The sequence below is a fragment of the Phodopus roborovskii genome, unplaced genomic scaffold (assembly GCF_943737965.1).
Source record: "Phodopus roborovskii unplaced genomic scaffold, PHOROB, whole genome shotgun sequence".
Taxonomy (NCBI): Eukaryota; Metazoa; Chordata; class Mammalia; order Rodentia; family Cricetidae; genus Phodopus; species Phodopus roborovskii.
The window spans coordinates 25,384,133-25,395,844 of NW_026126459.1; the positions used below are offsets into that span (position 1 = coordinate 25,384,133).

General features: G+C 45.4%; 1 non-coding gene across 1 annotated transcript; it reads right to left on the bottom strand.

Moving 5' to 3' along the window:
• Nucleotides 1–3,198: 3,198 nt before the first annotated feature.
• Nucleotides 3,199–3,337, bottom strand: LOC127226256 (small nucleolar RNA SNORA48). The gene has a single exon (XR_007834867.1). It is a non-coding gene; the product is annotated as a small nucleolar RNA SNORA48 (small nucleolar RNA).
• Between the last annotated feature and the right edge of the window lie 8,375 nt (nt 3,338–11,712).

The following is an 11,712-nucleotide window of genomic DNA, read 5'->3' on the forward strand; positions in this document are numbered from 1 at the left end:
GGCAAAACTGGAGATGAGAAAGTGATTGTGTCATCAGACCAAGCCACAGGTGAGATGTGCTCTAAGGCAACAGAGTTGGTTTCCTCAAAGTGTGGGGGAAATAACATGGAAAGGAGAACCAGCCTGATTGACCAGCAGGCATACAGATTTTACAGTCCAATTCTGAGAATGGCCCTGGACAGCCAGCGGCTCTGGTCTCCAAAGGGAGAGAGGGGCAGGCGCCGTATCTGAGGGTCTACCCTCAGCATTCTAGCAGGCATCTCCTGAACTGTTGGAGTCCCTCTAAAGAACTATTTCCCTACCCTGTTTCTCCTCTTTTCTGTCCCCCCTTTTCTCCTCGCTTAGAAACTTTCCCTACTGCCATTGCTAATGAGAGTCCCCGGAGTCTGCCACCACCCCCATCTCCACCAGCCTCCGTAGGTTATCCCTCTGGATTTCAAAGCACTGTTCGACTTTTTTTCCATGTGGAGGCTCGAAACGAGGTGTTCATCCAGTGAAAGTATAAGAGTGAGCCTCAGCCTCCAACTATGGCTGTTGAAGAAACAGATGCAGTCAGAGGGACAAAGTCGTGAGATCTGGATGGGGGCATCTCCCATCGCTTACGCTGGCCGCCAAGGACCTCTTTGCACGCCTCGGTGTCCGGGTTCCGCGGGCTGGCGAGGGGCGGGACGGCTGGGGGCGGGGCGCAGGCGGGGCAGGCCGGGCCAGGCGCCCGGGCAGGAGGCAGCTGCATATCTGCGGTCCCGACCACAATTGCTGGGAGTCGCGTCCCGGAGACTGGCGGCGCTGACTCTGCCCGCTGCGGCCGCCGCGCCGATTAGAGCCGGAGAGGGAGCGCCAACCCGGGCAGGGGGGCGGTGGCGGGGGAGTGCCGGTGTCCCTTTCCCTCTGTCCTAGTCAGCACCCCCAAGTTGCCCAGCCGGGTCTTTCTCAGCTTCCCTTATAAACCCAGGGTAGGTGTCCAGCCTTCCAGCCTTGCTTGGCTTTATCCAAACTGTATCTAGATCTAGTGCTTTGGGACCCTGCAACAACGACCTACGGTGCTGACATGCCGTTGACCTGAAGCTGACTGCCTGCCTCTCCCTCTTCCCCCAACTCCCAAGAAAGAGGACTCAGACTCCACTTTCTCTTATCCTACTTTCCTCAGAAGCGCTCTCGGCAAAAGCAGATCCTAGGAACCTGAGACACCAGAAGACAAGCATTCCGAGGCCAGAGCACCCCCTGCTGGCTGGCTCTAAGCCCCTGCCCCTCCCCCTCCAGCTGTGACCTCCAGCTGTGTTGGTCGGGTGGTGGGGAGAGCTGGCCTCTTTGATCTTGGAGCGTGGCCACCCCCTCCAGGCGCCCCATTAACCTCCATTATCCCAATTAGGCATCCCTCTCAGTCCTGGACACTTCAAAGTCCCTTTCAGTGTGGAGAGAAGAGGGGCTGACTCCTTTGCCCCTCGATAAGCCAAATCATTTTCAGTCAAGACCCTGGTATCCGGGTCCCCAGCTATAAAAATGATCTCGAGAGAATAAATAGAAAAGGGGACCCTTTTTTCCTCGTTCCCAGTTTTGCATTGAATGATTGGAGGTAGTGGCCTCCAGGATCCTGGCTGACCGAGCCTCCCATCAATTTACTCAGTTTTATCCTACCCAGAGGGGAGCCAAGAGCCACCCTCCTCCTTCCTTAATCCTATCTCAACACTCCCTCCTCTCCTCCCTCCTAGAACAATTTCCGCTGGGGGAGCCCAAGCAGGGTTCAGCACAGTGGCCGCTTCCTGGAACATTTTCCTGTATCCGAAACCGCGGCTCCCTCCCCAGGGACCCGCTGATCAAGGCCAGATGGGAGCAGGGATGGGGGGTGGAGGCAAAGGAGCCAGGCTCTCACCATCACCCCCCTCCCAACACATTTGTACACCACACGGAGCCCCCTGCCTTGACACACACACTGACATAGGCACACACCACATGCCACAGTCATACACCCATGGGCATTCATGGCGACACAGGAACCACAGGACTGAGTCTTAGAGAGCCAACACATCCATAGATATCACCACACACTATCTCCACCCTACCCCACACCCTTCTAACCACTCGTTGGGCCTTCCTTGCCTCAAAAGGAGACCTTAGGGATCCAAATTACTGGGACAGTGCTGCAGGAAGTTATTAGATGACAAAGGGGACAGATTGGGACATCTATGTGCCCAACTGCACAGTATTTAGTGCCTCATTCCATTTCTGGATGATTATTATGTCTGATCAGTCTCTCCTGGGTCCTGGGAGGATGCTAACACTCTTCTCCTTGGGTGCCTCTTTCAGTGCACTTTCTAGTTGCTTCTATTAGTACAGGGTATTCATGAGGTTTACTTATGACAGCCAGAGTCAAAGAAAGCAAAAATGGGCAACTGCATGGATTCTAAGATCTAAAACAGAACACTAGCCTGACTCTCAAGAACAGACAGGGGATCAAGAAACCTCTCTGATGACAGGCCACTCCTCCTCTCTCCCTGTTGCTCCTTTGAGAATTTATTTATAGGATTCCACCCCTGGCTGGCCTTACACTCTCAGAGGTCAGCCAGTCTCTACCTCTTGAGTGCTGATATTAAAGGCATGAGTCACCTGGGGCTAGAGAGAGGGCTCAGTGGTTAAGAGTACTGACTGCTCTGCCAGATGATCAGGGGTCAATTCCCAGCACCCACAGCACATGGCAGCACATAGCAGCTTACAACTATCAGTAACTCCAGTTCCAGGAGGTGTAACACACTCACACAGATATACATGTAGACAAAACACCAATGCACATAAAAATAGTCTGGAAGTGATGGCACATGTCTTTAATCCCAGCACTTGGGAGGCAGAGGCTGGCAAATCTATGTGAGTTCGAGACCAGCTTGGTCTACAGAAGGAGTTCCAGGACAGCCAGGGCTACACAGAGAATCTCTGTCTCAAAATAATAAATAAATAAAAACTATAAACTATAGAAAGAGAAAAGGCATGACACCCAACTGTTTTGAGGTAGGGTCTCTATTATTTAGCTCTGGCTGTCCTAGAACTCACTCTGTAGACCAGGATGGCTTCAATTTCAATGAGACTGGCCACCCTCTGCCTCCCAAGTTCTGGGGTTAAAGGCATGTGCCACCACTGCCGGCTCCTCCTTTCTTTTTCTTTTCTTTCTTTCTTTTCTTTCTTTCTTTCTTTTTTTTTTTTTTTTTTTAGTGTGCCCTAGGCATGAAACAGCTTTGGCCACCAAGCCAGGCATCAAGCTAGGATGAACAAAAACTGCCATCTGCTCTGCCCCTGGTTGACATAAGAGCACCATCACAAGATGTCTCTTTTCCCATTGCCAGGGGTTTCCTCCCTTCTTTTATTTTTTAAAAATTTTCATTTATTTATTCATTCACTTGTTTACATTATTGAGTATGCATTGAAAGAGGGCATATGGATCAGGAGGAAGGGACGTGGTGTAGACCACCACTTGGTCACCATTGCCATTTAACGAAGTGCCAACATTTCAACATTGCAGACCACACTTGTCCAGCACCTTTGCACTTTCATTCCTAATGGTTGTGGATATCAATGCCTTTCCCTTTGGGAAATTTTGTGTGGGCTTTTGTAGAGGATAAAAATGTGTATAATGGTAGCCTAGGCTCTCTAAACAAAATAATTATTTTTGGGGAGAAACAAACTCCCCAACACCAGAGGACCAGGAATTCCACTGTGTCCTCCTTAAGGACACCAAGAATAGGAACGCTAGAGATTTACTAGACATACCTGATAGCCAGCCTACAATTCAGATGCAGAGGAGCCCAAGGGAGCCTGGGCCCATGAAAGGTAAAATTTCAGTTAATTAATAAATACAGAGAAATCAGAATGGTAGTTATCCTAAGAGAAGACTGAGATGTCAGAACCTTCCCTTTTGGGTGAGTCAGGAGAAGGGAGAGAAACAGCAGTGACATTTAGCTAAGCATCTGCTCCCCAGAAGTTCTATTCCCCAGATCAGTTCATTCCCTTGGGAGGAACTCAGTGGCCCTTCCATTAACTTATGACTGGTGTAGCCAGGCAGTAGTGGGTGGTGCATGCCTTTAATCCCAGCCTCACTCACTGGGGAGGCAGAGCCAGGTGTGTCTTGGTGAGTTCAAGGCCAGCCTGGTCAAACACATGAATTCCAGGACAGCCAAGGCCACACAGAGAAACCATGTCTCAAAACAAAACAAAAAAGCAAAACAAACAACAGCAACAACAAAAAACCCAAAGACAAAAAGCATGTGATGCCTGGTGTCTATTGTTAGACTCCTCAACCCCTGACCTCAAGTCACACCCCAGTTCACATTCCCCTCATCTCCCATTTAATCCTAGGTTCGACTATAAGGTGGAATCTTTTCTCAATGAAATGCTATTGGCAGAATCCTGATTCACCCTCAGATTGTGGCAGTCTCCTCCTTCTCCCCCCCCACCCCGACTCCACAAGGCCTCTTAGGACTTGTATCACCCGAGTGAAGCAGGAGTCTTCCTTCTTATGTTAGGGTGATGAAGTGTCTTCTTTTGCATGTCCAGACTGGGCTGATGTATTGTCCTAGAGGCCAGTGGATCTATTTTAACCCCAGCACAAGTGAGTTTCCAGGATAGCCAGGCAGGGCTTCTATGTTGTCCTGGAAGGTATCCTTGGTGACTGTGTTGCATGATTGCCATATGCTCCCTGAGAGACCTGACGCCACATTCATGAGCCTTAAGTTTTCATGAAGCTCTGGGTAGAATCAGGCACTGATGAACACATCCACCAAATGTTACTGACTGGTGACATACTTTAATGGCATCTGCCTAGATTTCACCTCCTATTTATTCTCTCTGCCTGGCAGTCCCTCCTATCCCTCTGCTGCCTAGGTATTGGCCATTCTGCTTTTTCTTAGACCAATCAGGTGCCTAGACAAGTAAGACAAATGCAACACATCTTTACATAATTAAACACACACCTTATATCATTAAACAAATGCACCATAAACAAAAGTAAAACACCTTTCTACAGTTTAAGTAATATTCTGTTCTGCAGCATAAACAAATGTAACACATCTTTACCTAGTTAAAATAATATTCAACACATAGCCTTCTGCTTCTTGGAATGTCTCACTGGTTTGGAGGAAGTATGTGAAACTGAAAAGTTCCAGAGGTCTGAGCTGTATATTACTATAGAAGGATAGAGGAATGGACATAAGGTCACAAGAAAAACTGAAGCTAATCGAGCTGCCCGAAGGTCATTACACTGCTTTGTTTGGTTTATGCTGGGTCCACTAATATGTTAAACAAGAAAAAAAAAGCACATAAATTCAATAGACATTACTAAGATATTTAGTTAAATTCAAGGTGACTCTTCTTAAAAGCCTCTAAAACAGAATTGAACAAATGGTAGAGATTGTAGCTTTGAGGTATTTCTTAGAGGTGAAGTCATTTTCTTGGAGCTGGGGATACCATTATGATTCACAAGGGAAAATGTTATGAAGGCATCTTAGTGTCACAAGCCTATAATCTCTGCACTCAGGAGATGGAGGCTGCAGGGTAAGGAATTCAAGGATATCCAAGGCTATACTGAATTCAAGGCAGGCCTAAACTAAGTGAGAGAATGTTGTGGGTGGGAGGAGGGGGTAAAAGGTGAGTGTGGTGTACCTTTGATCCCAGCACTTGGGAGGCAGAAGCAGGAAGATCTCAGTGAGTTCAAGGCCAGCCTGGTCTATGGAGTTTCAGGACAACCAGGGCTAACACAGAAACCCTGTCTCCAACAACAACAACAACAACAACAAAATCAGTTATATGCCTGTAGTTCCAGTACTCATGAGACTGAAGCAAGGGGATCTTAGTTGAGGCCAGTCTGAATACACAAGAGATCCTATCTCAAATTCACAAACAAGAAGCCAGGGGAAAGCCTTTAATCCCAACACTGTGGAGGCAAAGGCACGCCAATCTTTATGAGTTTGAGTCCATAGTGAGTTCCAGGCCAGTGAGGGTTACATTGTGAGATCCTGTGTCAAAAGCAAAGTAAATTTCAAACTGTAAAAACAAAACACATGAAGCAGGGCTTGGTAGTACATATCTGTAATTCCAGCATTCGTGAGACTAAGGCAGAAAAATTGCCACAAGTTCAAGGCCAACCCAGACTACAGAGTGAGACTGTTTTAAAAAAGAAGAACAACAACATAAAAGTTTAAATTGGGCTGTAGTGTCTCACATCTTTAATCCCAGAACTTGGGAAGCAGAGACAGGCGGATCTCTGTGTATTTGAGACCAGCCAGGTCTACAGATCAAGTTCTGCAACAGGCTCCAAAGCTACACAGAAAAACTCTTCTCAATAAATAAATAAATAAATAAATAAATAAATAAATAAAATTTAAAAAAAAAAAAAGGAAGTATGGGGGGTGGATTGGATATTATTTTTGGTTCCTTAAGTATAGACTCCTAGGCAAGACCAATTCATATAATATAGTAAGTCATTGATGAAATAGGGATTGTAGGCTTATATTAGGAATATTCTTCTTTGTTGGGGGGCAGTCTGTATTGTTGTACCCATCCTCTGTAGTGTAGTTCCCAGTGGTACCCACAAGTGCTAAGCTTGAAGAATAGCAAGACAGAAATAATAAAACCACAGAAACTTTTAAAGAAATTACTTGTTGTTTCTTTTTAGAAAAAAAAAAGATTTGTACTTTATTAATTTATTTAGTGTATGTGTGTTTATATCAAGATACACATGTGAACTCAGGGTTCAACATCTGCTCTCTCCTTCCTCCTGGGATCTAACTCAGGTCATCAGACACAGTGGCAAACACATGTCTACACACAATACACAAATAAATGTTTAAAGAAACAAAAACTTCACTTGGTCTAGATAAGCGCAGTGTGTTGGAACATCAGGAATGTCAAAGTACTTTGTGAGTGAGAATGACAAGGGACTTCATAATAATTAAAAAAAAAAAAAAAGATCTTGGAGAACAGGGCAGTGTTCAGTGTTCAAAGAGGTTTTTACAGAACAGATCTCCCTATCTAGAGCCTGGATGAGATAAGTATCAGCAATGTTGTTCACCACCAGCAGGTGGCAGCAGTGAGCTGATGAGAAGCCCCATCTGCAGCATTTGCGAACCTTCTGATCTCCTGCATATTGTCGCTTTTCAGTAGAGGGCACTAGTACCGAGGCAAAGGCTGGGGTGGGGAAAGGTCTATGGTAATGGTTCTACCCCTTCTCACAGTCTTGGCTGAAAGAGACACTTGACAAAGGCCCAAAGGTATCTTGTTCCCTAGCCCAGAATCCAAAGTTTCCATCTATTTCGTACCCCACCTGCTTTTCTTTCTTACTGTGTGTGTACCAGGAGTATCCTAGAAGTGTGGGAGGAAAAGTGTGTAAACTAGTGGAAGACAGCCTGGTAAATAACTATAGTTGGATGATGACTCTGGAAGGCAGTTTGGATGAGTAAGCACATTACCTTGGGAGTCAGGTAGCCATGGAGTTCTTTACTCTCTGACTCTGAGGGCATTCCCTCCAAGGATGATCTTCCGGCTGCAGCTCAGTGGTAGAGTAATACTTACCTAGCAAGTAAAAGGTCCTGGATTCATTTCCTGGTACCACCATATACATGTAATCATCCAGCTCAGCCTTGAAAACTTAAAGAGTATGGAAGCACTTCATAGAGATTTGAGGAAGATGGATGTGCTAGAGTTGAAGCTTAGCTCTCAGCTCTCAGGCAGGGGTAGACAGATCCCTGTGACTTTGAATCCAGCTTTGTCTACATAGCTAGTTCCAGGACAGCCAGGGCTACATAATAGAGAGATCCAGTGGAGAAAGAAGGAGGCAGAGACAAAAAGGAATAAAGCAGATAACTTCAGAGAACAAAGACAAACATTCCCTGCTTCACTATCAACAGGGACAAGGACAAGACTAATTGGAAGACAGCCTGGTCTGGGTTCTTCCCACATGCCACCACAGACCAACAGGCCTTTATCAAGCATCTCCTTGAGTTTCTTTCCAGAGCTGTAAGAGAGTGGGGCTGGTAGAAGGATGGCCTACAGCACTGCAGGGAGCCCTGGATTCCAGCCCCAGGGTAACAAAACCTAGTGGGATGGCCCTTGCTTGTGATCCCAGGAGGATCAGGAGTTCAAAACCATCTTGGGTACAAGTACAGTTTCAGGTTACAAGAGACCTTGTTCTAAAAAAAATTCTAAGAGGAGTGTAGTGGTATATGCTTTTAATTCCAGTACTCAAGAGACAAAGGCAGGTGGATCTATGTAGCATGAATAATAAAAACTCAGAGACAGATATTGGAGTTAAAACTGAAGACCAGCCAGGCAGTGGCGGTACACTCCTTTATTCCTAGCACTCAGGAGGCAGAGACAGACAGATCTATGTGAGTTTCAGGCCAGCCTGGACTACAGAGTGAGTGCCAGGCTACACAGAGGAATCCTGTCTCAAAAACCCAAAATTAATTAATTAATTAAGCCAGGCAGTGGCTGTGCACACCTTTAGTCCCAGCACTCAGGAGGCAGAGGCAAGCGGATCTCTGTGAGTTAGAAGCCAGCCTGGTCTACAAAGTTCCAGACAAGCTCCAAAGCTACAGAGAACCCTTGCCTCAAAAAACAAAATTAAACAAACAAACAAAAAACCCCAGTACCTTTTAAAGGTTCCACAATCTTCCCAAACAGCAGTATCAACCCTGGAGCAAGTGTTCAAATGCTTGAGTCTATAGTGGATATTTCTCATTCCTGTCATCACAGAAGGTATAACATAACTCTGTAAAACAAAACAATCAAACAAAAAAGCATTCTCTTAGAAAAGGATTTTTTATGTTTCCATTACAGGCACCGTTTGAAGTATTCACTCTCCTCAGTAAATAAAAAAGAAAACTATGTGGTGGGGTCTGGAGAGATGGCCCAATGGTTAAGAGCACGGACTGCTCTTCCAAAGTACTTGGGGTCGATTCCCAGAAACCACGTGGTGGCCCACAACTGTCCATAACACCAGTTCCAGGGGTGAAGGCAAAACACCAATACACATAAAAAAAATAAATATAGAAAAATGGGTTGGAGAGATAACTCAGAGGTTAAGAGCACCGAGTGCTCTTCCAGAGGTCCTGAGTTCAATTCCCTCAATTCCCAGCAACCATTTTTGGCTCACAACCATCTATGAGATCTGGTACCCTCTTCTGGTGTCCAAGGCTGAATGCTGTATACATAATAAATAAATAAATCTTTTTTTGTTTTTTTCTTTTGTTTTTAGAGACAGGGTTTCTCTGTTGTTTTGGAGCCTGTCCTAGAACTATCTCTGTAGATCAGGCTGGCCTGGAACTCAAAGAGATCTGCCTGTCTCTGCCTCCTGAGTGCTGGGATTAAAGGGGATGTGCCACCAATGCCCGGCTATGTAAATAAATAAATCTTTCAAACAAAAACTATGTAGTGTTTTTATTTTCTCTTTATTATGTATTTTATGTGTATGCCTGCATGTATTTCTTCTATGTATCATTCACGATGCCTGCAGAGGTCAGAAGAGGGCATTAAATCCCCCACAGTTGGAGCTACAGAGAGTTGTGAACCACCAAGTGGATGCTGAGAATTGAATCTGGGTTCTCTGGAAGAACAGCCAGTGCTCCTAACTGCTGAGCCATCTCTCCAGCCTCACATGGTGGTTTAAAAGAGAAATGCCCCCCACTGGCTAAGGTGCTTGAACTCCTGGTCTTCTGTTGGTGGCACTGCTTAGGGAGACTTAGGAGTTGTGGCTTTGTTTGAGAAAGTACAACATCAGGTGAGTGTGGGGCTGGGCTTTGAGAGTGTGTAGCCTCACCTTATTTATATTTTGCTTTCTCTCTGCTTTTAGATTTCATGAACAGATATAAGCTCTCAGCCTGTCCAATTGCCACAATAGACACTCGTAATCCTCTGAATTCCCTAAACCAAATTAAACTTTTTCTCAAGCAATAGAAAGGTAACCAATACAAACCATTACTAAAGCAACAAACAAATCAAGAAAAAAAAAATGTAAAAAACAAAAAAAAAAACAAGCTGGGCTTTGGTGGCACACGCCTTTAAGCCCAGCACTCAGGAGGGAGTTCCAGGCAGCCTGGTCTATAGAGCTAGTTCCAGGACAGGCTCCAATGCAATACAGAGAAACCCTGTCTCAAAAAACCAAACCCCCCCCCCAAAAAAAAAGAAAAAGAAAAAATTCCACAACCTTGGATTGAATTCATACAAAGATAAATGAGTAGAGGCAAGAAAGCTAAGCATGTTAGAATCCTTTTTATTTCTTTGACAACTCCATACATGTATATAATGTATCTGGATCACAGGCTCCTCCATCTCATCTCTCCTAATCCCTCAACACCCACCAATAATATCCACTGCAACTCACCGTTTATACCAGGTGGGTCACAATCCTTTTTCCTCCACCTCTGGAGCTCTGGGATTAAATGTGTATACCACCATGCTGCTACCTTAAGAGTTTTTGGAGGGTGCTGGAGAGGTTGATGGCTCAGTGGCTAAAAGCAATGGCTGGTCTTCCAGAGCACCCAGATTTAATTCCCACGTGGCAGCTCACAATGGTCTATAACTCCAGTTCCAGGGGATCCAGCACATCTTGACACAGACATACATGAAGTTAAAACAGGAATGCTTGGGGGTAGAGAGGTGCCTTGGTCCTGCCTCAATGAGATGATGAGACAGACATAGTAGACTTCCTATGGGAGGCCTTACCCTCTCCATGGAGCAGACTGAAGGAGGGGGAGTGAAGGGAGTGGGAGGAAAGGAGGGAGGGAGAGAGAACTGGGATTAGAATGTACAAAATAAATTAACAAAAAAAGGAGAAAGAGAAAACGTCCACCAAGCTCATTTTTAAAAAAAGTTCTTTCCTTACTAATTTTTTCTATGACATTTGTTTATATTTGTACATTTATGTACATGTATGTTACAATCCAGCTTGGGCCAAAGAGTTAGAGCCTATTTCAGAAACATAAAAAACCAAAACCAATGAAAAATCAAGTGGAGAAAGTGGCTTTAGTCTGAGGTAGAAGTGTGTACCATAACCTGGATTGAAAGGCAGGGTAATTGACACAGGCCAATAGGCCAAGCACTTGGAACCAGGAGGAACAGAAGTTCACAACCGGCCTTAGCACATAACAAACTTGGAGCTAGCTTGGGCAACTTGAGGATAAAAGGAAAAAAAAAAAAATCTGTTCAGGCCCCCAAGACCAAGTTCTCAGCACAAAGCAGATTTATTTGCTTCAGAGGGACAGAGGACAGGGAGTAAGAGACAAAAGGAAATAGAGGACAACAGGGAATGAGAAGGAAAAAGGTAGATGGGGACAGGATATTTGTCCCTAAGGGACAAAGACTGGCCCTGGATAGAGGGAAGACAGACCCACAAGCAAATGGTGGTTTCAAAAGGTGAAAGGGGAAACTGCGTGTAAGGATGAGACTTTAATTTTAACTGGGCATGTTAATTAGGTGAGTCAGTGGGGGCTTTTGATTGCTAGACTTCAATACTTTGATAGCTGGACCTTGGTATTCAGCCTCAGGAAGAGGAAGTGATCAAATAAGGAACAGACCTTGATGGCTAGCTTTAGGGATGTAATCTAATGGTTCTTAGCAAGGCAGAGGGAATGAGAGAGAAGGGCAAGGCCTGCCAGAGCCATGCTTGCCACCCTTGAGCAGGCAGAGTACCTTCAGAGGCCCGGTCCAAAAACTTGCACAACAGAAGATGAGAAA